This window comes from Schistocerca gregaria, chromosome 4 (assembly GCF_023897955.1).
Source record: "Schistocerca gregaria isolate iqSchGreg1 chromosome 4, iqSchGreg1.2, whole genome shotgun sequence".
Lineage (NCBI taxonomy): Eukaryota > Metazoa > Arthropoda > Insecta > Orthoptera > Acrididae > Schistocerca > Schistocerca gregaria.
The window spans coordinates 49,281,893-49,305,861 of record NC_064923.1 but is presented as its reverse complement, the minus strand read 5'-3'; the positions used below and the strand labels follow the sequence as shown (position 1 = coordinate 49,305,861).

Below are 23,969 nucleotides of genomic sequence, written 5' to 3'. Positions count from 1 at the left end.
TAAGGTGGAAAATCTGTAGCCAACACTATTTCAGGGTGGTATGATATTTCATATCCAATTATAGAGTCAAGTTACACTGGGAAATAGTACCCTGGGTCATTTTAAGTCGTCGGTAGGAGCCTTCAGTAACTGGACTACCATTTAGAAAAGTACAAAGAAGCAAAGTTTACAACTGAACAGAGGCTGTTGCTCTTATTAGGACAGAGGTATTCTGTATCATTTCCGAAGCTCTCCTCAGTATGTTCTATGATGAATGTTGGTTAAAGAGGTTCTGCCAAACATTCTGGTAAAAACTAAATATGGTGGGTAATACCACCCTCCATTCTGACAGTGCTCTCCCTTCTCCCATGCTATAGCCAAGGATGAAGATGCAACAGGCTTGTAATAGTCAGCATCATAATTACACTGCATAGCCAAACAGACCTCCCCCCATGAACCATGGACCATGCCGTTGGTGGGGAGGCTTGCATGCCTCAGCGATACAGATAGCAACCACAACGGAGGGGTATCTGTTGAGAAGCCAGACAAACGTGTGGTTTCTGAAGAGGGGCAGCAGCCTTTTCAGTAGTTGCAATGGCAACAGTCTGGATGATTGACTGACCTGGCCTTGTAACAATAACCAAAACGGCCTTGCTGCGCTGGTACTGCGAACGGCTGAAAGCAAGGGGAAACTATGGCCGTAATTTTTTCCGAGGGCATGCAGCTTTACTGTATGATTAAATTATGATGGCGTACTCTTGGGTAAAATATTCCGGAGGTAAAATAGTCCCCAAGTCGGATCTCCAGGCGGAGACTACTCAAGAGGATGCCGTTATCAAGAGAAAGAAAATTGGTGTTCTACGGATCGGAGCGTGGAATGTCAGATCACTCAATCGGGCAGGTAGGTTAGAAAATTTAAAAAGGGAAATGGATAGGTTAAAGTTAGATATAGTGGGAATTAGTGAAGTTCGGTGGCAGGAGGAACAAGACTTCTGGTCAGGTGACTACAGGGTTATAAACACAAAATCAAATAGGGGTAATGCAGGAGTAGGTTTAATAATGAATAGGAAAATAGGAATGTGGGTAAGCTACTACAAACAGCATAGTGAACACATTATTTTGGCCAAGATAGATACGAAGCCCACACCTACTACAGTAATACAAGTTTATATGCCAACTAGCTCTGCAGATGACGAAGAAATTGAAGAAATGTATGATGAAATAAAAGAAATTATTCAGATAGTGAAGGGAGACAAAAAATTTAATAGTCATGGGTGACTGGAATTCGGTTATAGGAAAAGGGAGAGAAGGAAATGTAGTAGGTGAATATGGACTGGGGGAGAGAAATGAAAGAGGAAGCCACCTAGTAGAATTTTGCACACAGCACAACTTAATCATAGCTAACACTTGGTTTAAGAATCATGAAAGAAGGTTGCATACATGGAAGAACCCCTCTAGATACTAAAAGGTATCAGATAGATTATATAATGGTAAGACAGAGATTTAGGAAACAGGTTTTAAATTGTAAGACATTTCCAGGGGCAGATGTGGACTCTGGCCACAATCTATTGGTTATGACCTGTAGATTACAACTGAAGAAACTGCAAAAAGGTGGGAATTTAAGGAGATGGGACCTGGATAAACTGAAAGAAGCAGAGGTTGCACAGATTTTCAGGGAGAGCATAAGGGAACAATTGACAGGAATGGGGGAAAGAAATACAGTAGAAGAAGAATGGGTAGCTTGAGGGATGAAGTAGTGAAGGCAGCGGAGGATCAAGTAGGTAAAAAGACGAGGGATAGTAGAAATCCTTGGGTAACAGAAGAAATATTAAATTGAATTGATGAAAGGAGAAAATATAAAAATGCAGTAAATGAAGCAGGCAAAAAGGAATACAAACATCTCAAAAATGAGATAGACAGGAAGTGCAAAATGGCTAAGCAGGGATGGCTAGAGGACAAATGTAAGGATGTAGAGGCTTATCTCACTAGGGGTAAGATAGATACTGCCTACAGGAAAATTAAAGAGACCTTTGGAGATAAGAGAACCACTTGTATGAACATCAAGAGCTCAGATGGAAACCCAGTTCTAAGCAAAGAAGGGAAAGCAGAAAGGTGGGTGGAGTATACAGAGGGTCTATACAAGGGCAATGTACTTGAGGACAATATTATGGAAATGGAGGAGGATGTGGATGAGGATGAGATGGGAGATGCGATACTGCGTGAAGAGTTTGACAGAGCATTGAAAGACCTGAGTCGAAACAAGGCCCCCGGAGTAGACAACATTCCATTAGAACTACTGACGGCCTTGGCAGAGCCAGTTCTGACAAAACTCTACCATCTGGTGAGCAAGGTGTATGAAACAGGTGAAATACCCTCAGACTTCAAGAAGAACATAACAATTCCAATCCCAAAGAAAGCAGGTGTTGACAAATGTGAAAATTACCGAACAATCAGTCTAATAAGCCACAGCTGCAAAATACTAACACGAATTCTTTACAGACGAATGGAAAAACTAATAAAAGCGTACCTCAGGGAAGATCAGTTTGGATTCCGTAGAAATACTGGAACACGTGAGGCAATACTGACCTTACGACTTATCTTAGAAGAAAGATTAGGGAAAGGCAAACCTACGTTTCTACCATTCGTAGACTTAGAGAAAGCTTTTGACAATGTTGACTGGAATACTCTCTTTCAAATTCTAAAGGTGGCAGGCGTAAAATACAGGGAGCGAAAGGCTATTTACAATTTGTACAGAAACCAGATGGCAGTTATAAGAGTTGAGGGACATGAAAGGGAAGCAGTTGTTGGGAAGGGAGTAAGACAGGGTTGTAGCCTCTCCCCAATGTTATTCAATCTGTATATTGAGCAAGCAGTAAAGCAAACAAAAGAAAAGTTCGGAGTAGGTATTAAGATCCATGGAGAAGAAATAAAAACTTTGAGGTTTGCTGATGACATTGTAATTCTGTCAGAGACAGCAAAGGACTTGGAAGAGCAGTTGAACGGAATGGACAGTGTCTTGAAAGGAGGGTATAAGATGAACATGAACAAAAGCAAAACGAGGATAATGGAATGTAGTCAAATTAAGTCGGGTGATGCTGAGGGAATTAGATTAGGAAATGAGACACTTAAAGTAGTAATGAAGTTTTGCTATTTGGGGAACAAAATAACTGATGATGGTCGAAGTAGAGAGGATATAAAATGTAGACTGGCAATGGCAAGGAAAGCGTTTCTGAAGAAGAGAAATTTGTTAACATCAAGTATAGATTTAAGTGTCAGGAAGTCGTTTCTGAAAGTATTTGCATGGAGTGTAGCCATGTACGGAAGTAAGTGAAACATTGACGATAAATAGTTTGGACAAGAAGAGAATAGAAGCTTTCGAAACATGGTGCTATAGAAGAATGCTGAATATTAGATGGGTAGATCACATAACTAACGGCGACGGCGGCGACGGCGACGACGACGACGACAACAGCCTGCTCAGGCCTCAAACCCTCTGGTTTCAGACTGTTTAATTCATTTCATTACAGATTATCCTCCCTGATGGCACACACTAAGTAGGATGGTACAGGCTAAGTAGGGGCTCTCTCCACAGCTGGCACACTGGTGTGGAGGGTATTGCCCTGTGTTCTAGTGCCCCAGAGAAGACAGGCACACACTCCTTGGGAGAGTTCTCAATTTAGATACCATTAATGCATTCAGGACATCAACTGTGCAAGTACATGGTGCACCTCCCCACTTCCCCATCTCTCTCAAATACTGATAATCTGACATATGGTTTCAGGTGCAGCAGGTGATTTGTCACGAGCAGGTGATTATGTGCCAAATTTGGTGCCTTTCCTTACACAACTCACATTTCAGAAGAACTTTTAAGCAAGCAGAGGTCAAATTGTGGTAGGTACAATGTACATGGAACTCATGTTGTTGGCAGTCTCTCAAAAATTTCAAAGATACTTACGATGTCACACTCAAGTACCTTTGTTCATCACAACAGATAGAATTCAGTGAATTTTTTATATAGCAGAATAGAACTGATGCTTTAAAAATGAAAACATCATCATCCACAACATAACCAAATTTCAACATCTGAACTCGAAACTGTTACAGTGCAGAAGTGCTGTAACAAATATGTCACAAAAGGTCATGCATAGAACTGTTGTTAGGGAGGTCTTAGTGCTCAGTTCCTATTTAAGCTAGGAACATGGGGTAAATGCTTTTGATTTAGCCCAGATCAGCGCCCACTTGTATAGTCAATTGAACATTTGTCTTATTATAGCTATGTTACAGTATACAGTATTTAGCAAGTGTTTGAGCAAAGAACTGGAGCTGACCCACAGGGCATATTGTATAACTCGATAAATTCCTTTTACAAAAGATTTGAATTGAGCTGAAATTAATACTCTGCTAATGGGACCATCTATATGTGCACAGTTTGAATTTTACGTGCAAAAGGCGTCACCCTTAAATAACTCCAGACCAGAGTGAGACTGATGGTTCAAATTTCGTCCACTGATGTACTGGACTTTGTCTAAGATAAGCTTTAACCTTTCGAAAAATCTTGCTTTGTTTGAATTTTATGTGGTTTGAACTTTCCACGAAGGTATATAAATGAATAAATATGAAACAAATTTTTTTGTATCTTTATCCATTGTTGAGATATGATGATTTCAAATCGAGCTAAATGTACACTACTGGCCATTAAAATTGCTGCACCACGAAAATGATGTGCTACAGACATAAAATCTAACCGACAGGAAGAAGATGCTGTGATATGCAAATGATTTGCTTTTCAGAGTATTCACACAAGGCTGGCACTGCTGGCAACACCTACAACGTGCTGACATGAGGAAAGTTTCCAACCAATTTCTCATACACAAACAGCAGTTCACCGGCATTGTCTGGTGAAACGTTGTTGTGATGTCTCATGCAAGGAGGAGAAATGTGTACCATCACATTTCCGACTTTGATAAAGGTCGGATTATACCTCATCGCAATTGTGGTTTATCTTATAGCAACATTGCTGCTCGCATTGGTTGAGATCCATAAACTGTTAGCAGAATATGGAATTGGTGGGTTCTGGAGGGTAATACGGAACGCCGTTCTCGATCCCAACAGCGTCGTTTCACTACCAGTCGAGATGACAGGCATCTTGCAGCAGCATGGACTATCAGCAGGCTGTGGTTACCCTTAATGCTGCATCACAAACAGGAGCATCTCTGATGGTGTACTCAAAGATGAACCTGGGTGCACGAATGGCAAGACATCATTTCTTCGGATGAATCCAGGTTCTGTTTACAGCATCATGATGGTCGCATCCGTGTTTGATGACATCGCGGTGAACACACATTAGAAGTGTGTATTCGTCATTGACATACTAGCATATTACCCGGCGTGATGGTATGGGGTGCCATTGGTTACATGTCTCCGTCACCTCTTGTTCTCATTGATGGCACTTTGAGCAGTGGACGTTACATTTCATTTCAGATGTGTTACGACCTGTGGCTTTACCCTTCATTCAATCACTGCGAAACCCTAAATTTCAGCAGGATAATGCACGACCACATGTTGCACATCCTGAACAGGCCTTTCTGGATACAGAAAATGTTCAACTGCTGCCCTGGTCAGCACATTCTCCAGATCTCTCATCAACTGAAAATGTCTGGTCAATGGTGGCCAAGCAACTGGCTCGTGACAATACGCCAGTCACTACTCTTGATGAACTGTGGTATTGTGTTGAAGCTACATGGGCAGCTGTACCCGTACACGCCATCCAAGTTCTGTTTGACTCAATGCCCAGGAGTATCAAGGCTGTTATTACGGCTAGAGGTGGTTGTTCTGGGTACTGATTTCTCAGGACCTATGCACCCAAATTGCGTCAAAATGTAATCACATGTCAGTTCTAGTATAATGTATTTGTCCAATGAATACCCATTTATCATCTGCATTTCTTATTGGTGTAGCAATTTTAATGGCCAGTAATGTAGTAAGTAAAATTCATTCTTTCATGAACTGAATGTGCAGAAACAGTTTAAAGAGTATCAAATAAATAAAAAATGCATCCTTTCAACAAAATTAAAAATTTGCTTTCAAAAATCTAACTTTATTCGAATTTTATGTGCAAAAACGTTTTTGCGAGGTTTTTTTCACACGGTGCTTCTATGTTTCATACTTGTGCAAATAAGTTCAAGTTTTGGAGGAAGGTACACAGATACATCTCATTAACGGACACCCTGTTCTTTCTTGAAGGTTTTATCCATTGCCACCATATAAGCCACATGGTTCAAAAGACATATACCAGATCAGCTGTCAGCTGAGTCAACAAAAATCTATATCAGTTGCCAAGCTATGGCAGTGAAATGTCAAAATTAAGGGAACCAGAATGAAACATCCTCCTATCATAGCACAGAGAAAGACAAACATGTCCTGGGTAGAGTTAGGGATGTAAAAGAAGGAAACTAGCTTTTCCACTTATATGGCAGCTTCAACGCATTTAAATCAAAACATCCTGACATATTAGCACTTTCTTTTGAGTTAACCTTCTTCTGAAGCACATTGGGCTCTCCAGACCCACTCCCTATTACATGTATGGCGAGGGAAGTAAGATAAACAGACACAAATTTATATGGTTTCAGAGAGTGGGATGCATCTGCAATAGGAAGTATCTGAGAGGGGAGAGGGGTTGGGGTGCACCTGTTAGAGGAAGTATCCCAGAGTATGATACTGTTTCATACCACACAACATGACAAATGCCATATTATACAACATGACATCTTGTATCATGTTACTTTACTTCACATGCTTCACATGGTGCATTATATCACATAACATAGGTACTAACACTAACAAGTAAAAAGGTGTGAATATGTCAAAATGTTTTGATTTAAATATCTTTTAAACTGCCAGACAACGCAAAAAGTTAGTTCTCTTTTTATTACATCACTTCCCTCTGCCCAGGACGCATTCACCTGTTATTGTGCTAAGTCAGGAGCTTTTTAATTCTGGTGAGAGATATATCAGTCTTAAAATATTGCTTCAATGATTTTGATGACATTTAGTGCATCATAATGTAAAACTGGTGTTTTCTTGTTGTCGTCAATAATTAAAGAACCAGGAAACACTTCAATGAAGTAATATAATGAAAAGGAAAGGAACGTCTATTTCTGACAAACGTCTGTTTCTGACGAAGGCCTTATTGGCTCACTTGTGACAGTCTTTTTGTTTTGCTTATCTGCGACTCAGCATCTCGCTACTCAATGAGTAGCAACTTTTCTTTTCATAATATTGTTACATTCCAGCCTGGATTTTCCATTGTTCAATTAAGTAACAATTATAGACGAAAAACTCTGATTGTTTGGTTGGTTGGTTTGAAGAGAGAGAAGGAACCAAACTACAAGGCCATCGGTCCCTTGTTCCTAATAAAACAATGCCACAAGGGTGAGAAAAAATGGACAAAACATATAACACAAAATTGAAAGAAAGGAAAAGCCACAAGAACGAAAGGAAGGCAACAAATACTAAAGGGAACAAAAGAGGACAAGAAAACAAGAGAGACGCTAGAAACAGAAGGAAGTGGAACATGAAAGCAGATTACAGTGGCTGGCCAACCACAAGAATAAAAAGGGAAAGCCAGCCACTCTGCAACACATTACAACCACCAAACTAAAAGCATTTGGGTGGAGAACACAAAGGGACAAATGACATGCACTAAAACCTACATAGTAGTATAAAACCCACTCTCATGAATAAAACGTAAAACTAAAGCTGTCGAGGAGGCATTGTTGCCCAACACCCAAGGCATGGTGCTGGGAAAGTTAAAAGCTTCACACAGAGCAGCTAAAAGAGGGCAGCCCACCAAGAGGTCGACGACTGTCATTTGGGAGTCACAGCGACACTGAGATGTGTCCTCACAATGGATTAGGTAACCATGTGGTAACCTCATATGGCCAATGTGGAGCTGGCAGAGGACAACTGATTCCCTGCAAGAGGCCTGCATGGAAGACTTCCTCACATTCATAGTCTCCTTAACGACACACAGTTTGTTATGCGTGCTGTTACGCCATTCTGTCTCCCACAGCTAGAAAACCCTGCGGTGTAAGAAAGAACGCAGGTCAGCTTCGGAGATACTATCTCCAGAAGTGGTTTCCGCGTTGCCTGTTTGGCCAGCCTGTCGGCATATTCATTGTCAGGGATTCAGACGTGTCCTGGGGTCCACACAAACACCACGGAATGCTGGGACTGTTCCAGGGCATATATGGACTCCTGAACGGACACTACCAGAGGGCTGGTGAGGGTAGCACTGGTCAATAGTTTGTAGAATGCTCAATGAGTCAGTACACAGGAGAAACGACTCGCCAGGGCATGAGCGGATGTACTCAAGAGCACAAGATATGGCCGCTGGCTCTGCAGTGAAAACACTGCAGCCATCTGGCAAAGAGTGCTGTTCAACATGTCCTCCATGAACATATGCAAAGCCTACGTGACTAACAGCCATTGAGCTGTTGGTGTAAACCACTTCAGAGCCCCGGAACATGTCAAGAATCGAGAGTAAATGAAAGCGGAGAGCAGTGGGGTTAACGGAGTCCTTAGGTCCATGCAAAAGGTCCGGACGAAGCTGCAGCCGAGGCGAATACCATGGAGGCGTACATGAATGGACCGCAAGTAGAGGTGGTAAAGGGAACGACTCCAGTTTGGATAGAAGAGAACGCATGTGAACCACAATCGTTAGCCCCGATCAAGGCCGCCGATGCAGGGGATGGACAGCCGTGGGCGGGAAAAGGAGACAGTAATTCAGATGCTCGGGGGAACTATGAATGAGTGTCGTTTTAGTGTGCACAACTACAGTGGTCATTAGTGCCCAGACTAAATTATGAATTCACTGTGAGGCACAATGTTAAAACAGCAACTAAAAAGGACAACACTATAAAAGGCACATTAACAGGCAAGGGATTAAAAGAAAACACGATAATCAAATGTCCTTGGACAGGTTTGTCAAGATGATAAAACAAAAAACACAAGCAGCTGCTCCTGGGTCATCCACAAAACTTCCATCTAGAGTACATGGCAGGCCAAGATCAATGCGCAGTGTATTAAAATTTGGACAGGACGTTAAAATGTGGCGTACCGACAGCAATTGCTCACATGGGCAGAACGGCACCGGCGCAGCCGTCAGCAGATGGCAGTACCTCAACCAGCAGTGTCCAATCTGTAACCGGGCCAAAACGACCTCCTCCCGCCGAGAAGGGCGTCAGTGGTCGTCCAAGCTGTGGAGAGAGGTTTCAAGGCCCGAAGCTTGTTGTCCGTTAAGTGTAGCCCATTCGGCATGCCACAGCGATAAAATGCGCTGACAAATGACCCTGCTACAATTGAATGAAGAGACACAAGTAGCTATCTGAGGCTGGAGGACCACAGCCTTGGCCGCGGCATCTGCAGCTTTGTTCCCAGGGATACCAACATGGCCAGAAACCCACATAAAGGTAACCGGAGAACCATCGTCTGCCAGCTGCTGAAGAGTGTTGGATCCAATGCATGAAAGGGTGAACCGGATACGGATCACTGAGGCTCTGGATGGCACTCAGGGAACCAGAGCAGATGACATAAGCAGAATGTCGGTGGCGGCAGATGTAAAAAACAGCCCGATAAGAGGGCAAACAGCTCAGCTGTGAAGACCAAACAATAGCCATGGAGCCGGTATTTGAAACTGTGTGCCCCGACAATAAAAGAACACCCGACACCATCATTGGTCTGAGAGCCATCTGTATAAATGAAGATCGTATTAATGAACTTCGAACGAAGTTCGACAAACTGGGAGTAGTATACCAAAGCTGGGGTAACCTCCTTTGGGAGCGAGCTGAGGTCAAGGTGAACGCGAACCTGAGCCTGGAGCCAAAGTGGCATTTGGCTCTCGCCCACTCTAAAGGTTGCATGGAGTGGAAAATCAAGTTGCTGAAGGAGGCGACGAAAGCAAACTCCAGGGGGTAGCAGGGCAGATACATACAGCCCGTATTTATGGTTGAGAGAGTCGTCGAAAAAGGAACGATAAGACGGGTGGTTGGGCATTGATAATAGCCGACAGGCATACCGACAAAGCAGTATATCGCGGCAGTAGGTTAGGGGCAATTCACCGGCTTATGCACGAAGACTCTCGACGGGACTAGTATAGAACGCTCCGATCGCAAGACGTAACCCCCGATGATGCATAGAGTTGAGGCGTTGTAAGATGGACGGCCGTGCAGAGGAGTATACAAAGCTCCCATAATCCAGCTTTGAGCAGACGATCGACCGATAGAGGCGAAGTAGGACGGTTCGATCTGCTCCCCACGACGTACCGCTGAGAAAATGGAGGACATTTAGAGAAGGGGTACAATGGGCAGGCATATATGACACATGTGGAGACCAGCTAAGTTTCCTGTCAAATGTAAGACCTAAAGATTTAGTTGTCTCCACAAATGGGAGCGGGACCGAGATGTAAGGTCGTTGGGAGAAACTCTTTGTAGTGCTAGTAGTTAATACAGACCGTCTTCTCAGCAGAAAAACAGAAGCCATTGGCAACACTCCAGGAGTAAATATGGTCAAGACAACGCTAAAGACAGTGCTTCAGGAAACATGTAGGCTCCGTGCTGCAGTAGATGGTAAAATCGTATACAAAAAAGGAGCCTGATACATCAGCTGAGAGGCAATCCATTATTGGATTGATCGCTATGGCGATGAGAGTGATACCCAAATTTGATACCCGCAAAAGCCCCATGTATGTATGGTGCGGAGAATACCCGCCCTCCAACAGGTGTCGTAAACCTTCTCCAAATCAAAGAACACAGCCGCGGTCGGGTGCTTCCGCAAGAAGTTATTCATAATGAAGATCGACAAGGTAACCAGATGGTCAACAGCAGAGCAGCGCCTACGAAATCCACATTGTACATCGGTAAGTAGGCGTTGAGATTCGAGCAGCCAAACCAAACGAGAGTTAACCATTCGTTCCAACACCTTACAGACACAGCTGGTAAGCAAGTGCTTGTCCTTAACCGGCTTAGGAATCATGACAACAACGGAATCGCGCTAGCATGTGAGAACATGACCCTCAATCCAGATGCGATTATAAGTACGAAGAAGAAAACCTTCACCCGCAGGAGAAAGGTTCTTCAGCATCTGAAGTGTGCTCCCTGCGGCCGTTGGATAAGCAGCTGGAGCAGCAAGTCGTATACTCCTAGTTCACTCATTTGTTACATAGTTTAATTCTTAATTATTTGCGTGTTTTCGGTACCTGCATTGTTTAATTCGTAAATTTCGGGCGTATTATAGTACTTGAGAGTTGTAGCATCGCGTTTTAGTACCTGAATAGTGTAAATTTGCGTAGTCGTCTGTCTTCTGTTTTGTTTTGAACGGCCAATATCGGTTGGTCAGTCAGTGTGCTCCCTGCCGCCGTTGGATAAGCAGCTGCAGCAAGTCGTATACTCCTAGCTCACTCATTTGTTACATAGTTTAATACTTAATTTCTTTGCGTGTCTTTGGTACTTGCATTGTTTAATTCATAAATTTCGGGTGTATTATAGTACTTGAGAGTTGTAGCATCCTGTTTTAGTATTTAAAGAGTGTAAAATCGCGTAGTCTCCTTCCGCCGCCAAGCAGTGTGTCAGCAGTGCGCAAGTAGCAGCATTACTGCATTTACTAGGCAGTCTTGTATTTTAATAACCGTTTAAATTTTGTGTCGAATTGTTTGTGCTCTCAGTAGATTAATTCAGACGTTCTTTGCACAACAGTTTTTAGCACGGATAGGGACTGCAACTGCTGTGTTCGGATGCAGGCTGAGTTGGCATCCCTTCGTTCCCAGCTTCAGGCAGTGTTGGCTTCGGTCACACAGCTTGAGGCTGTTGCCAATGGGCATCACTGTGGGGGTCCGAATGGGGGTTTGTCGGGGACGGCCAGCTCGTCCCATGCATCCCCCGCTCTGACTACGACTGTGGCTGCCCGGGATACTGCCCACATTGAGGCTGATCCCTCACCTGTGGTAGAGTGGGAGGTTGTCTCGAGGTGTGGCAGGGGGTGACAGACATACCGGAGGGCTTAACAGAAGGCCTCACCAGTTTGTCTGACAAACCGGTTTCACGCTCTGTCTCCAGCTGTTACTGATGTTTGGCCGGAGATGTCTGCTTGTCCTGTTCCAGAGGTTGCCCCTCAGTCTGCAAGATCCGGGCAGTAGCAGAGGGTGGGCTTACTGGTAGTTGGGAGCTCCAATGTCAGGAGCGTAATGGGGCCCCTTAGGGATATGGCAGCAAGAGAGGGGAAGAAAACCAATGTGCACTCCGTGTGCATACCGAGGGGGAGTCATTCCAGATGTGGAAAGGGTCCTTCCGGTTGCCATGAAGGGTAAAGGGTGCACCCATCTGCAGGTGGTCGCTCATGTCGGCACCAATGATGTGCGTCACTATGGATTGGAGGAAATCCTCTCTGGCTTCCGGCGGCTACCTGATTTGGTGAAGACTGCCAGTCTCGCTAGCGGGATGAAAGCAGAGCTCAGCATCTGTAACATCGTCGACAGGACTGCCTACGGACCTTTGGTACAGAGCCGAGTGGAGGGTCTGAATCAGAGGCTGAGACGGTTCTGCGATCGTGTGGGCTGCAGATTCCTCGACTTGCGCCATAGGGTGGTGGGGTTTTGGGTTCCGCTGGATAGGTCAGGAGTCCACTACATGCAGCAAGCAGCCACACGGGTAGCAGGGGCTGTGTGGCATGGACTGGGCGGTTTTTTAGGTTAGATGGCCTCTGGCAAGTACAGAAAGGGCAACAGCCTCAAAGGGTGCGGGTGAAGTCCAGACATGCGGGGACCAAGCAGCAATCGGTATTGTAATTGTAAACTGTCGAAGCGGCATTGGTAAAGTACCGGAACTTCAAGCGCTGATAGAAAGCACCGAAGGTGAAATCGTTGTAGGTACAGAAAGCTGTCTGAAGCCAGAGATAAATTCAGCCGAACTTTTTAGAAAAGCACAGACGGTGTTTAGAAAGGATAGATTGCATGCAACTGGTGGTGGCGTGTTTGTCGCTGTTAGTAGTAGACTATCCTGTAGTGAAGTAGAAGTGGATAGTTCCTGTGAAATATTATGGGTGGAGGTTACACTCAACAACCGAGCTAGGTTAATAATTGGCTCCTTTTACCGACCTCCTGACTCAGCAGCTTTAGTGGCAGAACAGCTGCGAGAAAATTTGGAACACATTTCACATAAATTTTCTCAGCATATTATAGTCTTAGGTGGAGATTTCAATTTACCAGATATAGACTGGGACACTCAGATGTTTAGGACGGGTGGTAGGGACAGCGCATCAAGTGACATTATACTGAGTGTACTATCTGAAAATTACCTTGAGCAATTAAACAGAGAACCGACTCGTGGAGATAACATCTTGGACCTACTGATAACAAACAGACCCGAACTTTTCGACTCTGTAAGCGCAGAACAGGAAATCAGTGATCATAATGCCGTGGCAGCATCCCTGAATATGGAAGTTACTAGGAATATAAAAAAAAGGGAGGAAGGTTTATCTGCTTAGCAAGAGTAATAGAAGGCAGATTTCAGACTACCTAACAGATGAAAACGAAAATTTCTGTTCTGACACTGACAATGTTGAGTGTTTATGGAAAAAGTTTAAGGCAATTGCAAAATGTGTTTTAGACAGGTATGTGCCGATTAAAACTGTGAGGGACGAGAAAACCCACTGTGGTTCAACAACAAAGTTAGGAAACTACTGCGGAAGCAAAGAGAGCTTCACTCCAAGTTTAAACGCAGCCAAAGCCTCTCAGACAAACAGAACGTAAACGATTACAAAGTTAGCGCAAGGAGGACTATGCGTGAAGCGTTCAGTGAATTTGAAAGTAAAATTCTATGTACCGACTTGACAGAAAATCCTAGGAAGTTCTGGTTTTACATTAAATCAGTAAGTGGCTCGAAACAGCATATCCAGACACTCCGGGATGATGATGGCTTTGAAACAGAGGATGACACGCGTAAAGCTGAAATACTAAACGCCTTTTTCCAAAGCTGTTTCACAGGGGAAAACTGCACTGCAGCTCCTTTTCTAAATCCTCGCACAAATGGAAAAATGGCTGACACCGGAATAAGTGTCCAAGGAATAGAAAAGCAACTGAAATCACTTAACAGAGGAAAGTCCACTGGACCTGACGGAATACCAATTCGATTCTACACAGAGTACGTGAAAGAATTTGCCCCCCTTCTAACAGCCGTGTACCGCAAGTCTCTAGAGGAACGGAAGGTTCCAAATGATTAGAAAAGAGCACAGGTAGTCCCAGTCTTCAAGAAGGGTCGTCGAGCAGATGCGCAGAACTATAGACCCATATCTCTGACGTCTATCTGTTGTAGAATTTTAGAACATATTTTTTGCTCGAGTATCATGTCGTTTTTGGAAACCCAGAATCTACTCTGTAGGAATCAACATGGATTCTGGAAACAGCGATCGTGTGAGACCCAATTCGCTTTATTTGTTCATGAGACCCAGAAATTATTAGATACAGGCTCCCAGGTAGATGCTATTTTCCTAGACTTCCAGAAGGCGTTCGATACAGTTCCGCACTGTCGCCTGATAAACAAAGTAAGAGCCTTCGGAATATCAGACCAGCTGTGTGGCTGGATTGAAGAGTTTTTAGCAAACAGAACACAGCATGTTGTTATCAATGGAGAGACGTCTGCAGATGTTAAAGTAACCTCTGGCGTGCTACAGGGGAGTGTTATGGGACCATTGCTTTTCACAATATATATAAATGACCTAGTAAATAGTGTCGGAAGTTCCATGCGGCTTTTCGCGGATGATGCTGTAGTATACAGAGAAGTTGCAGCATTAGAAAATTGTAGCGAAATGCAAGAAGATCTGCAGCGGATAGGCACTTGGTGTAGGGAGTGGCAACTGACCCTTAACATAGACAAATGTAATGTATTGCGAATACATAGAAAGAAGGATCCTTTATTGTATGATTATATGATAGCGGAACAAACACTGGTAGCAGTTACTTCTGTTAAATAGCTGGGAGTACGCGTGCGGAACGATCTGAAATGGAATGATCATATAAAATTAATTGTTGGTAAGGCGGGTACCAGTTTGAGATTCATTGGGAGAGTCCTTAGAAAATGTAGTCCATCAACAAAGGAGGTAGCTTACAAAACACTCCTTCGACCTATACTTGAGTATTGCTCATCAGTGTGGGATCTGTACCAGATCGGGTTGACGGAGGAGATAGAGAAGATCCAAAGAAGAGCAGCGCGTTTCATCACAGGGTTATTTGGTAACCGTGATAGTGTTACGGAGATGTTCAGCAAACTCAAGTGGCAGACTCTGCAAGAGAGGCGCTCTGCATCGCGGTGTAGCTTGCTCGCCTGGTTTCGAGAGGGTGCGTTTCTGGATGAGGTATCTAATATACTGCTTCCCCCTCCTTATACCTCCCGTGGAGATCACGAATGTAAAATCAGAGAGATTTGAGCACGCATGGAGGCTTTCAGACAGTCGTTCTTCCCATGAACCATATGCGACTGGAACAGAAAAGGGAGGTAATGACAGTGGCACGTACAGTGCCCTCCGCCACACACCGTTGGGTGGCTTGCGGAGTATGAATGTACATGTAGATGTAGAATATGAATAGAATCAGGGCCTGGAGCAGAGGACCGTGACCAGGCAAATGCACTTTCGAGTTCCTGCATGGTGAATGTGGCATTCTAACTTTCGAGGAGTGGAAGTTAGGTGGCCTTGCCTCCTCTGCCTGTTTTCGGGGGAGGAAGGCAGGGTGGTAACGAGCGGAGCTCGAAACCTCTGCGAAAAAGCGGCCGAAGGCATTGGAGACATCCTCAGGGGCCACAAGAATGTCATTCATGACCGTCAAGCCAGAAACTGGTGAGTGGACCTTAGTGCCAGATAGCCAGCGCAGGCTACCCCAGACAACAGAAGAAGGAGTAAAACTGTTGAAGGAGCTTGTAAAAGCAGCCCAGCTGGCTTTCTTGCTTTCTTTAATAATGCGACAGCACTGTGCACGTAATCATTTATACTTAAGATAATTTGCCATCTTAGGGTGGCACTTAAGGGTGCGTAAAGCATGTCGACATGCACATATAGTGTCTCTACATGCTGCGGTCCACCAGGGGACTGGTACGCGATGGGGGCAAGTAGTAGTATGAGGGATGGAATATTCAGCAGCGGTGAGAATGACTTCCGTGAGGTGTGCGACCTGACTATCGCAGCTTGCGAAGTTTTGATCCTGAAATGTTGGCCTGAAAGAGAACCCCCAGTCTGCTTTGGAGATGTTCCAAGTAGTTGAGCATGGAGATGGGGTATGATGCAGGAGATGGATAACACAAGGGAAGTGATTGGTCGAATACGTATCAGATAGAGCGTACCACTCACACCGACGTGCAAGTTTGGTAATACATATAGAGAGGTATAAATGGGAATAGGTGTGAGTTTAGTCTGAAAGAAAAGTAGGGGCGCCAGTATTTAGGCAGACAAGATTGATGCGGTTGAAAAGTGTCCGGGTCGGTACAAGGTCATTGTCGACCTTTTTCATAACCCTATGGACAGCTGTCACGCCCTGCTCAGCGAGGAAAGACTGAATCTCCTCGTCAGTCAATTCGTCGAATGATCTAGTAGATGCCACACCACACGACAAATTCTAAGTGTGGTGAGCCTCCACCCGGACAGGGAACGTGTACAGGAGTGTGGCCCGAAGGAGTTTTTGTGCCTGAAAGGCGCTCTCAGTTTCCAACAATAAGGTACTGTTACACATCCTGGTACAAGACTTGACAGGTCTGGCTAGGGCATCTACACCCTTCTGAATAACGAAAGGGTTGACAGATGAAAAATCCTTTCTGTCCTCAGATCTAGAAACTACGAGGAACTGTGGGGCAGGAAGTAGTACTTTTGTCACTGGTGGCTGGTCAAGTTTGTGTTTTTGGGCGGAAGTCGAGAGAGGAGGAGGAGGAGGAGGAGGAGGAGAAGAAGAGGAGAAATCCATTGTTAATTTATCCCCCATGATTGCCAGCATCTCCGATAGCGCGCTCCTACCTTGTGGGGACCCTCTCAGAGGGTGCTCCCCCCTTAGGTGAATGTTTACACCTCAGATCACACCTCCCGGGAAATGGACGGAGGGACCAATCGGCATGGTCAGAACGTGTCATCTCGGGCAATTAGCCCTCTCCGGGCCTGGCCTTTACCAGGGGGTACCCATGGGCCCTACTTGTCTACCCAGGGCGGGGAATTAAACTTAACCACGTCACTGGTTACGCGTGCAAATGCACAGAGAGGAAAGAAGAATAGGAAAAACAAGGGGGAGAGAGGGAGAGAAAGAACAGACTGTCTCAAACGCCAAGGCAGAGACCATAAGGTGGAGAAGAAGACAAGGAGAAGAAGGCAAGGAGAAGGAGGCAAGGTAAAAAGTAAGGAAGACAGTGAGAGTGGGAGAAGGACAAAGAAAGGAAACAAAGGAAGGAAGAAACTAGAATAAGTGAAAAACCAAAGTGACCACAAATGTATGTCATTGAACCGTCCATCTCCGGACGCAGGTGCGAACTACCCCCTTGAGGGGAAGGGACTCCTTTTAGTCGCCTCTTACGACAGGCAGGAATACCTCGGGCCTATTCTTACCCCGGACCCACAGGGGGTGCGCACATCTGATCTGCAGTGGAGGGACACCAGCCTCCACCAGTACGCTGGTCACCGGACTTGTCCTAAAAGTTCCTGTCGCTAATCAAACCCCACAGTGGTGCACAGGGTCGAGTAAATGCAATGCTGATGGCGCTGCCGAGCCATAAACCACACTTCAATAGTCAATTCATGATTGGACAAGGGTTCCGCACAGCTGTAACAGTGTACAGCGATCTGCACCCCAATTGGCGTTGCTCAAGCAATGGAGGGCATTGAGGTGGTGCCAGCATATCTGCTTAAGCTGATGAAGATGAGAAAGCCAAGTCAATCAAGCATCGAAAACAAGTCCTACGAATTGATATGTCTCCACTACTAGTGAGTGGGTCATCATTAAGATAAACTGTGGGTTCCGGATGAACAGTATGACGCCGACATGACACATGACTTTGCAGCTGAAAACTGGAAGCCGTGGGCTGGAGCACATGACTGTGCCTGGTGGATGGCTCCCTGGAGGTGCTACTCAGCAACAACAGTACTGGAGCAGCAGTACGAAATGCAGAAGTCATCTGCATACAGAGAAGGTGAGACAGAGGGCCCGAGTGGTCATTACCACACAGGTTGTCTAGTGCTCACCAGTGAATCGATGGGAGAAGTCCTGGGCTGGAAACTGATAAATCAGTGGCCGAGTAACTACCATGAGCCACACTGAAATGTGTGGCGCCCCTGGTATTTAAGAGGCAGAGGGCGAATTGCATCAGTAAAGTTTCGACATCTCTGCCTCGGACAGTAAGCATGGTACCACCCCACAAGGGATTATGTGCATTAAAATCTCCCAGAAGTAGGAAAGGTTTAGGGAGTTGGTCAATCAGTACAGCTAATACATTCAGGGGTACTGCACCATCTGGAGGAAGATATACTTTGCAGACAGTTATTTCTTGTGTCGTCCTTATTCTGACAGCCACAGCTTCAAGAGGGGTTTGAAGGGGCACTTGTTCACTACAGACCGAGTTTAGGACATAATCGCAAACTCTGCCTGACACTCAATTATAGTCGCCATTGTTCCTGTAATATCCCTTATAGCTGTGGAGGGCAGGGGTCTGCATTGCTGGGAACCACGTTTCCTGGGGGGTAATGCAGATAGCACGTGTAAAGATTGACAGTTGCCGTAGCTCAGCCAGGCGGTGGAAAAAAACACCGCAATTCCACTCGAGGATGACATCGTTAGACTGTGAAGGCATGGAACATTCAATGAGGTAGTTTACGCCTCAGAGTCACCTGCTGCCACTGATTTATTGCCTGAACAGTGTATATCCATTGTGTCTGAGGGTCTGGCAAGATCTAGGTCCTCAGCAGATGCCAAAATCTCCACCCCACCCTCAACCGGCAGACTTTGTAGGTAGCTGTGATGTGGGTGCCACCACAATTTCCTTGGTCTTAGCGGCTTTCTTGTTGGATTACTCGCGCTGCTCCTTGGGTTTCCCTGGTTGGAAGGACTTCACTGGCACAGTCTCCGGGACTGAGGATGAGTGTGAAGCCGTATGACCAACTGCTTTTGGGCTCTTCAGCCACTGGTTGGTGTCGTCTTTCCCACTAGAAGAAACCTGGGAAGGGAGTGACCCAAGGGACCCCTTCTTAGCAAGAGAATCTGAAGAAGACTTACGCTTCTCCAGCTTAGAAGTGGGGATGGATATCCCCAATGGTTGGGGTGGGGGGTTGCTCCCAAAGTAGGTGGTGCAGGAGCAACAGGGAGGGAAATGCCCCCCACCATCAAGGGGGCAGGTGTAGTCTTAAGGCTCTGAGAGGTGACCTGGGTTGGCGAAGCCGATGGTGCCAGAACTATTGTAGTGGCAGTGTAAGATGATGTCATATGCATAGGATGCAGGCGTTCAAATTTTCTCTCAGCCTCAGTGTAGGTCAATCTGTCCAGGGTCTTGTACTCCATTATTTTCCTTTCTTTCTGGAGCAAGTCGAATGGTGTGCATCTGCTACCTTGGCATGTGATGTTGGAAGTACAGAGAGAAGACATATGGCTGAACTTCCAGCACTTGAAAGCATCACATCGGGGGAGGGATATAGGGCTTTACATCACACTGGTAGACCATCACCTTGGCCTTTGAGGGTGATACATTGCCCGACAAGGTCAAGATGAAGGCACTGGTGGCAACCTGATTACCTTTCGGAACCCGGTGGACATGCCAGATGTAATGTACACCTTGCTGCTCTAAATTGGCGCACAGCTCATTGTTGGACTGCAGAAGGAGGTCTCTCTGAAATATTATACCCTGGACCATATTTAAGCTCTTATGGGGCGTGATGGTTACATCCCCCAGCTTGTCACAAGCGAGTAGCTTCCGTGACTGGGCAGAGGATGTTGTTTTGATCAAGACTGACCCTGATCTCATTTTGGACAAGCCCTCCACCTCCCCAAACTTGTCCTCTAAATGCTCAACAAAAAACTGAGGCTTCATCCTCATGAATGACTCCCCATCATCTCTCAAACATACAAGGTACCAGGGCCCACCTGCCATCCCTAGCCTGACGTTCCTCCCATGATGTGGCCAGGGAGGGCAATGATTTGGGGTCATACTTCTGTGCATTGAATTGAGTTTGTGATAGCTTAGAAACTGCTGGTGTTTCACCACCAGCAAGAGATGATGGACTACAATTCATCATGTGTCATCTACTCTGATGCCACCCACTCCGACCAAGGGCCCTCTCCATGGACGCCACCCAGCCGCAGCAAAGGCCACCTGGCAGGATGGCCATTGGCGGAAGTCCCAATGCCCCAGGGGGGGATGGACATCTACCTCTTGGCACACGTGGAGAGTTAAAAAGGCGCAGGCATCAACAGAGCGATCCATTTGTGGTCAGGGGGCTACAACCAACAGGGTACATAGTGGCCCCACCCCAGTGGACTGGCTACCGTGCTGGATATCAGGTGAAGAAAATTCCATGGTCTTCATCGACACAGAAATCTGCACTGCATAATGCATAGTGCATGGTGGAAATTGCACTCAAGGAGGGGTCCTCGCCCAAGAGATGGAGAGTGGGCAGGAGTGCAATGCGACAACTACAATGTGGGCTAAATATCTCAATGCACGATGGACACAATGCACCTGGTAAGGCGCCCTTCCCCAATTGGCTCGCTCTTCGGGAAACTTCTGAAGAATGGAGGTCAAACCATACAGGGGACCATCACATAAAGGCCAAAATGTGTGAAACTCCTTTTAGTTGCCTCATACAACAGGCAGGAATACCTCGGGACTATCCTAACCTCCAGACATGGAGAGGGTGAGAAACTCTGATGAAAAATTCAAAAACAGCTGTTTACTTTTTGCTCAAAAGTGACCTGTTTCAAGTGAATTACATCTAACTATTTGTACATCCATACCCTGCATTCCACCTGATGAGGTATGGTGGAGGGTACTTCTTTTACCACTAACAGAGGCTCTCTTCCCTATTCCACTCACAAATCACATGTGGGAAGAGTGACTGTTGGTAAGCCTCTGTAGTAGCTTCCTTGCATTTTCTTGCTGTGGTCATTCTGTGATATGTATGTGGGAGGAAGTAATATGTTGTCAGACTCTTCGCAGAAGAATGATTGAGAGATGTATTTATACTTCTGCTGCCACATCTGCTACATTTTTAAGGCCACTTACAGATTTATCTATATACATACTCTGAAACCCCCTGTGAAGTGCACAAAAGAGGATACATAGCATTGTACCACACGTTAGAGTTTCTTCCCATTCCAGTAGCATATGGAGTATGGGAAGAATGACTGCTTAAATGCCTTTGTGTGCACTGTAAATTTTTGGGTAATTAATCAAACCAAGCTAAAGTTTTCCATGCACACAAACATGCAATAAGAGTTATATATGTTGTGAACTCAAGAACATCCTGCAGAGGCCTGTTTAGGGAACAAGGGATACTAACTACTGCTTCCCAATATATTTATTCCTTAATGAAATTTGTCATTAAAAATGTATCACTTTTTTCAAACCAATAGCTCAGTTCATGGAATCAATACTAGAAATAAGAATAATCTTCATAAGGATTTAAAGTCACTTGCCCTTGTACAAAAAGGTGTGCATTATTCATGAACGCACATTTTCTATAACTTGCCAGCAGCCATAAAAAGCTTAACAACCAATGAAATTCAGTTTAAGAGAAGCCTAAAGGATTTATTGGTGGCCAACTCCTTTTACTCCACTGATGAATTTCTCAGTAGAACCAACTGGTCTATGTACAATCTAACTTCTGCACCATTTCAGTGCAGTAATGTATTCATCGTAAATAAGTATCGTAGTAGGACTATGATATGGTCATTATCTTATTTAAAAAACTTTTAAATTCAGTGCATTAATGCGACCTTAGTGAATGAGTTTGTAAAATGATCCTTTCATATTAGTGTTCATTAAAAAAAGCTTATTTGTTTTTGTTGTAAATATTTGTCATGTGCAGTTTTTCTGACATGTTTTACATCCTGGAAGGCCCCCTCACTACAGATCAAATGGAATGAAAGTAAATCTAATGTAATCTAATCTAATATTGTCAATCCAGTCTGTAAGGAAGTGATAAACAGGAGCTGAACAGTATCTTCAGATTCTTCACTTCAGAACATTGAAAGTAGGCTTTTGCAAAACAACTGGTGTCTATATTCTGATGCCTGACAGTTCAGATGTTTTAGAATTTTAGTAACACACTCCCACAAGGCAAAAAAATCTGTAACAATTCAAGCCAACCTTCTTTGCATGTATTCAATGTTCCTTGTTAATCCAATTGAGCACAGGTCCCTTATAATTCAAATATATTCTAAGATGCGATGAACAGTTGAACTTTGAGCAGTCTCCTTTTTAGAATGATTATATTTTCCCAGTAACCTGCCAATGAATCTAGGTCTACCATCTTCATTACATACAGATAAACCTATATTAGCATTCCATTTCATAGTTCCACAAATTTTATACCCAGGCATTTGTAAGAGCTGACTGATTCTAATTATGACTCATGAACATTTTAGTGATAGGTTACTAATTTTCTGCATTTTGTGATGTGCACCTTTTACATATTTTGAACATTTAAAGCAACGTAAACAATACAAAACTCTGCACCTCATAAAACAAACAAAACCAGTATCCTATCACAACAACATCAATGAGTCACCATTGTAATCAGTGAAATAATCTGTAGGGATATATAAACAGAATGACTGCGTAGGCTCAGTTGTAGGAAAGGCATGTGAGAGTCTCTGGTTCACTACCAGAATACTGTAAAAAAGCAATCAACCTATACAGAAGATAGCTAACAATTATCTTTGCATCTCATCTTACAAGGAGAGGTCTCCAGCAGTGGGATCGACTTTTTGAAACCAAATATATGGCGATATAGGTTAGGTTAAGATTCTAGGTATCATATCCTGCAGCCATCCACCCTGGTCAGCTCTTGTTTGAAACCAACTGATGAAAAATATTTCAAAATTTTGCATAATGCTTAGCAGCTTTAAAAAAGTTTTATTACATGGAATGTCTGTGTGCTATACTGGTTGTGTGAGGTAATGGATAGAGTAAGGACTCTCCATGCTGGAGGTTGTGGTTTGCGGTCATTTGCCCCCTAGACAGTCACTTCTTAGTGGTTAGATCACCCCCATTAAAAATCCATGCAAATGAATTTGAGCTTCTGCTTTAGCTCATAGACTTGTCAATTCCTAGTGCTTTGGTTACCTTCCTTAAGATTCCGGCAAATAAAGCCAAAGCTGACATATGCATTCTACTTCAGCTTGTTCCAGATGCTTACTGATAGGTATTTTACGGCAGTTAACACTTTCAATGACAGTGTACAGGATTACTATTCCTATTAACGTGCAATAGATTTAGGTACGCTCAGGTCAACAACCAACTCCACCACATGTCTTCCAACATAATTACAGACAACTCCACCACCTATTAACATCACACATCTAAAACAAATACATTGTGAGTGGCTATACACTGCACAGTGGCAGATACATCACTCCAGTATTATCAGTTACCCTTCTATACAAATCTCAACTCTGATCAAGTAAAAACTTGCCTATATACATCCAAACATACCCTAATCCACGCCCTATGTTTCTGGGAGGTTTTTTTTTTTTTTTTTTTTTTTTTTTTTTTTTTTTTTTTTTTTTTTGTCACATATTCGAAATTTACAGATATTTTCCTCCTATTACGAGTATACAAAGACAAAGCAGAAGTCGACATATAAGCAGATTTACCAAAGTCTTTATTAGCAAGTTCGGCCATATGATAGGTGCGAAATGCAATAATGTCTCTGTCAACGAAACTTTCAAGTCCACCAACATTGGGTGGTGTACGATTCTTCTTGTC

General features: G+C 44.3%; 1 protein-coding gene across 2 annotated transcripts in view; it reads right to left on the bottom strand.

Moving 5' to 3' along the window:
• The window catches only part of LOC126267533 (glutamic acid-rich protein-like), a 477,667-nt gene that overhangs the window by 219,143 nt on the left and 234,555 nt on the right, over positions 1 to 23,969 (bottom strand). The window lies entirely within an intron of this gene.